Source organism: Chinchilla lanigera, unplaced genomic scaffold (genome assembly GCF_000276665.1).
Source record: "Chinchilla lanigera isolate Chin_1 unplaced genomic scaffold, ChiLan1.0 scaffold00057, whole genome shotgun sequence".
In the NCBI taxonomy this organism is placed as follows: domain Eukaryota; kingdom Metazoa; phylum Chordata; class Mammalia; order Rodentia; family Chinchillidae; genus Chinchilla; species Chinchilla lanigera.
The window spans coordinates 351,853-357,727 of record NW_004955458.1 but is presented as its reverse complement, the minus strand read 5'-3'; the positions used below and the strand labels follow the sequence as shown (position 1 = coordinate 357,727).

At 47.8% G+C, this 5,875-nt stretch overlaps 1 protein-coding gene across 2 annotated transcripts in view; it reads left to right on the top strand.

Annotated features, from left to right (window-relative positions):
- The window catches only part of Spryd3 (SPRY domain containing 3), a 19,665-nt gene that overhangs the window by 9,537 nt on the left and 4,253 nt on the right, over positions 1–5,875 (top strand). The gene's annotated exons all lie outside the window — the stretch shown is intronic.

Here is a 5,875-nt window from a genome sequence, read left to right as displayed (position 1 = left end):
GGAACCGAACTCATGACCTTGTGCTTGCCAGGCAGGTGCTTTGCCGCTGAGCTAAATCCCCAGCCCCTATTTATGTCTTTTTGAGACAGGGTATCACTATGAAGTTCAGGCTGGCCTTGAACTCACTATGTAGCTCAGGCTGGCCTCACATTTCCAGCAATCCTCCTGCCTCAGCCTCCCGAGTGCTGGGATTACAGGCGTGCACTACCATATCCAGCTGGAGTTCTTACATTTAAAGTCCTACCCCCTGGAATTCTCTTGTCTTGTGCATTTAGCCAAGGCCCCTTTGGGTGATTTTACTTTACTCTCTCCGCGTTCTTTTCCTCCCAGGCCTTGCTCTCAGTGATCTTCTGTATTCTATTTCCCTGTTGTTCCCTACATAAGGAAGAACAGTTTCAATTTCTGGCTCTTTTTGTCTTCCAACATTTCATCGTAAAGAATTACATACATACAGAAAAGTTGACAAAATTATTACAATGAACACCCATATTTCCACTCCCTAGATTCATTTGTTAATATTTAGTCATAATACACAGGTACAGCAGTGCGTACTTATTATCCTAGCATTTGAGAGGCTGAGCAAGAGGATCAAAAGTTCAAGATCTGCCTGGGCAATTTAGCAAGGCCTTGTCTCAAAAAATAAGCTGGGTGTGGTGGTGCACGTTTATACTCCCAGCCCTTGGGGGGCTGAGGCTGGAGAATTGCCACAAGTTTGAGGACAGCCTGGTCTACATAGTGAGTTCAAGGCCAGCGTAAACTACATAACAAGACCCTGTCTCAAAAAACCAACCAAATAAACAAATGATGAATACGTACATACATACAGTGAAATTTAAAAAGTAAAATAATATGGGCTAGGGATGTAGTTTAGTGTGAAAGGTCTGGATTCAATTTCCAGTGTCATTACCGAAAAGGAAATTAGTCAAGTTTATTTAATCCGAATCTCTGGGTATAGTTAGAAGTGGTTCTTCAGTGGATTTCTCTGCGTGTGTTCTATGGCCTCAGTTTCTCCTCAAGAGTCTCTTCTGGAGCTGGGAATACTGTTAATGCCTACTGTGTGAAGCCCTGACTTCAATCCCTAGCATCACAAAAATTAAATTTGAAAAAGGTCTTTGAGGATGTTAAAGTATTGCTGCTGCCCTGGGCCTTGTAAAGTGAGGTCATGTGTAAAGGCTAGGGGCTGTAGGTACAGCTGGGGGATTAGACTCACTCTGACTTCGTTTCCTGTCTGAAGCTCCTCTGACAACTCCTTAGTGACTGGCAGCAGCTTTAGTACACAAAAAGAGGTGAATGAGGCCCCACCCTCCAGGGGTCCTCCCCAGACCCAACCCAGAAGACCATGTTGGGGCCTGAGCTGGCCGGTGGGGAGCTTGTACTTGGTTCCTGTTTCACTTGCTTCTGGGCCCCCTGGCACTGCGCCCTCTCTGGCTCCTGTCAAGAGGGATTAGGGTCTCTGCTGGCAAGGGGAGGAGGGCAGGTACCAAAGGGAGGAGAGGTGAGGGAGGGTGTGAGGTACAGAGGCTCTGCACTCTGACCTGAAGTCTGCTTTGTGGTATTGAGTCCACTGATGGGAGAAGGCAGGGCTCACCAAAGAATGCAGAGGAATATTCTTGTTGATTGGGCACTGTGTGTCTGTGTGTGTGTGTGTGTGTATGTATGCATGCATATGCATGTGCTTGGATAGACTAATGGGGAGGGGTCATCTGCTCTTGTTGGACAAAGGGTCACTGTTGTTAGAGCTAGGGGCTGATAAGAGATGTCCTTTGTGATTGGCGGGTCGTCCCTGTTTTTTTATTTAGAGGCAGAATGTGCATTCATCACCTAGTGGGTGGTAGGTTCCATGCCAAGCATGTAGTACTTGCTTTAGTTTTGTCTTTTACCTGTTTTTGGAGATACAAGCAACCCTACCCAATTTTATTGATGAAGAAACTGAGCTTTAATGAGGTAAATGTAATTTGCTCAAGTTATTGGTTACTAAGTAATAGGATTTAGGATTTGAACCCTTATCTTTTGGATTGTCTTTCAAAAAAATCAAGAGGCATCTGGTCACAGATCAAGGGGCCAGCATCAAGATCCTAGCAACTCGGGCCCTAAAGCTTTCATAGGTAGTTGAAGGAGGTTGGGACCTGGCTGGGCTCAGGGAAATTTTCCAGGGAGGCTGACCTCACCCTACTCTCTCAGTATCCTGAGAAGGCACAAGACAGCTTGCCTGGGATCTGGAGTAGAGCAGGTGATTTCGGCGACCTTTCCCCAGGGAGGGTGGCTCTGCTGTGGAAGAATGCACCTTGTACAGAGACCTGGTCATCCAGAGTGTCAGCAGTGGCTTGAGTGCTGTGTGGTGGGGTGGGATGGGTTTTGGAGTTCTAGTCAATGCAGGTTGTCCTGGGCTTTCTGCCTTAGGAAGCATCCCCACCCTATCATAGACAAAACTATAACTGCTGCCTTCAGTTTTTTCCCAAGGATCAGGATCTGGATCAGCTGCCTTTTGGCTGTGGAACTGGAGAACACTGTGTTTCCTACACTGAGGCCAGTTGGACAGCATGGGTCAAGGGCAGCTGTGGGGCCCCCCACCCAGTTCTGCAATGCTGGGTGGAGAGGATGGGCTGGGTGGAGTATAAACGAGCTAATATGCACCAAGCCACATGCCTCCCTGCCGGCTGGGAAGACAGAGCAGGAGCCTAGGCTGGGGAACACACTGAAGGCCAAGGACAGAGTGCAGAGCAGGGTTGCCCATGGACTTAGTTGGCCTCCTGTGCACCTCTGACCCCCCCATGTGCTCCCTCCTCTTTAGAGGAGGGGGAGGATGGACTTTAGAGGGGACCAGAGCTGAGCAGGGCCTTTCTTCCCATTCTGTGAAGGGTGAGGAGCAGGCAGGACCAGCCTCTGCTGGAGACACACACAGGTCTTCATGCTGGTGTGGGCAAGCGTAATTCCTTTCCTGTTCAGGCAGGAGTCCTGAGGCAGGTGGGAAAGGCCAGTGCCCCAAGGCTTGCCAGGGATCAGTAGGAGAGGTCCCTAGGTAGTGTGATTTTTGCAGAGCTTCAGGTGTGGAAGGGTAGGAGAGAGTCTTGAGGGGCAGTTGGGCCAATTAAAAGGGATTAAGGAATGCCAGGTGATGCTGAGGGTGGGGGGAAGGGGATGGGGTTGAGTCATAGTCCCACTATTACCATGACAACTGATAAATAAATCCTCCCAGATCGGGGTTTGCTGCCCCATCATGCCCAGGCAGGACCATTATGGGACAAGGAGCCCCAAGAACGCATCAGTCATCTCCCCTCTCCTAGCTCCACACCCCTGCTCCAGCCCAAAAGAGCAGCCAGGAGCTGGGAGCAGGAAAGTCTGCCTTCATTTTGACCTCTCTCCCCACATTAAATGAAGGGTAGAACTGATCATTCTGGTTTCCTGGGCACCTCTTAACTCCTGACCCAGTGATAAACAGTTCTCTTCACAGCCAAGTAAAGCAAAGACATTGAGAAGTTGTGTCAATCCCATCCCAGGCAGATCAGTTTCTGAGCGTATCTCTTTCCCCCAGATAGCTGGGGCTGGCACCTGACTTCTGCATCCTCCAGTCCCCACCAAACCAATGAGAAGCCTGGTCTTCATTTCTTGTCTTCCCTTTCCTAGCAGAGAAGGCCAGTGGGCTCATTAGGAAAGGGGTGCCCTGACTTGAGCCTCTGGTGTGGTTCCTGGCACTCCTGATCGATGTGTCATTTTGCTGCCTTCCCACGTCTCCCAGAGAGCAGATGGGTATCTTGATTCGGGAGGAAGGCAAGGAGGCAACCAGCAAGGGGCCCCTTTTGATCATGCTGCCTATGTGCCCCCACTGTGTGTTGGTTTAGGGGTTATTTTTACAAGGGGAACAATACAATACAGGACACATATAAGATTATTTATAATAGTCACCCAAAGAATGATATACCTAAGAGCGTACAGGAAATCTGTCCACACACTATAGACCAGGAATCCAGCTGAGGGCCTGGATCTGGAAATAGTGTCCTACACAAGGCCAGCTCAATAGAGCCCATAACGATGCTTCCCATGAATCCAGCTAGAGGCCCAGAGCTCATAACAACACCTCACGCAGGCCTGTTTCACGGATCTGTGCTGGGAAGGCCCAAAGGTCAGTGGTGGAATCTACAAAGTCTGTGCCAGCAGGTGAAGGATCTGTGCTAGCAGGCTGAGGGATCTGCACTTGAGCCAGGAAGTGATGCTCAGAAGAACCAAAACTCCCCCAAAAGGTACCACAGCCAACCTCGGCAACAGTGAGGTCCCGAGCTCCTCCGATGATCAAGATGGCCGAGTTCCTATGAGGGAAGCGAATGCGGCAAGCTTTTCCAGGAGGCCATCAGTGCACCATCTTCCCCTCTGGAACCAGGAAACGATGCTCCGAGTGAGGACCAGAGCTCCCTCAAAGTGAACCGAAGCCATTCTCAGTGCCAGCGAGGTCCCGAGCTCCTCAGAGGATGAAAACAGCCAAGTTCATCAGGAAAGCCAGCATGATGAGCTCCTCCAAAATAACCAACAGCTCCCCACAGCCTCTTTCAGCTCCCCACAGCCTCTCTCAGCTCCCAACAGCCTCCTTCTTCTCTAGGTCTGTCTTTATGCTGTTGGCAACAGTCCTCAGGTGGGCCTCCCACGCCCAGCGCCACACTTACTCAGTTCAGCTGGGGGTATAAGTTGACCACCAGTTATCGATCCACTACAATCCATCCCTGGTCAACTTAATAACCATACACATTTCCTTATACCATAGTCTCTAGTGGCAGATTTGTGAAAAGTTAACATATCTTAATCTATTCACATTTACATTAATATAACAGTTACATATATACAATTCTTTTTTTTTTTTTTTTTTGCACTCATTCCTGCACCAAAAACAAAATATTCAAAGGGTGACCAAAATTTAGGGTTAAAGCACAATACTTTGCTTAATTAACCTGATTACAAACATATATCTAAAAACAACATAAAAACATTAAAAGAACTTACAATCACAGTCCTTACTGCCCATTAATTTTTACAATGCATGGCAAGACTGAAAAAATGGTGATCTCCTGCAATTCAAATACACTTATCTTTGGGTGAAAGATTTCAGTTCATGTTTTCATTGTCCTGTTCTTAGCAGTCATGTTTTCCTCTGTTTCATCCTTGCAGCCCAAAGCTCCATTAGCTCCACCCCTCTGGCCAAATGTTACATACCATATTACTGGCTTTTGCTCTTAATTTCAAACATAGATCTGGCCAAAAGCTCTCAACAGTAAACATGCTACCATCCCAACAAACGGACTACATTGAAATTTAGTTTCTCCAACCAGGCAATATTTCTAAACACAGCAAAATGCAGACCAACTTCTGCCAAAGCACAGTATGTTACTTGGGATCCAGCAGCCAGGGCAGTCCTTCTCAATTGAAGCCTCCTGAGCTTCATCTCAATTGGCAGCATTTCCATCAGTGCTCTGACTTTCCAGGCTCCAATCAGAGTCTCCAATATAGGTTGCAGCATACAGGTTTGCCTCTTCGGCCAGTCTCTCAAAACTTTTCTGAATTAATTCCAAAGGTTCTTAAGTCACATGGCCACGCAACATCACAACAATAACCCCACTCTCCCGGTACCAATTTTGTGTTGGTTTGGAGGTTATTTTTGCAAGGGGAACAATACAATACAGGACACATTTTATAAGATTATTTATATTAGTCACCCAAAGAATGATATACCTAAGAGTGTGCAGGAAATCTGTCCACACACTATAGACCAGGAATCCAGCTGAGAGCCTGGATCTGGAAATAGTGTCCTGCATGAGGCCAGCTGAAGACCTAGAGCTCATAACAGTATCTCACACAGGCCTGTTTCACGGATCTGTGCTGGGAAGGCCCA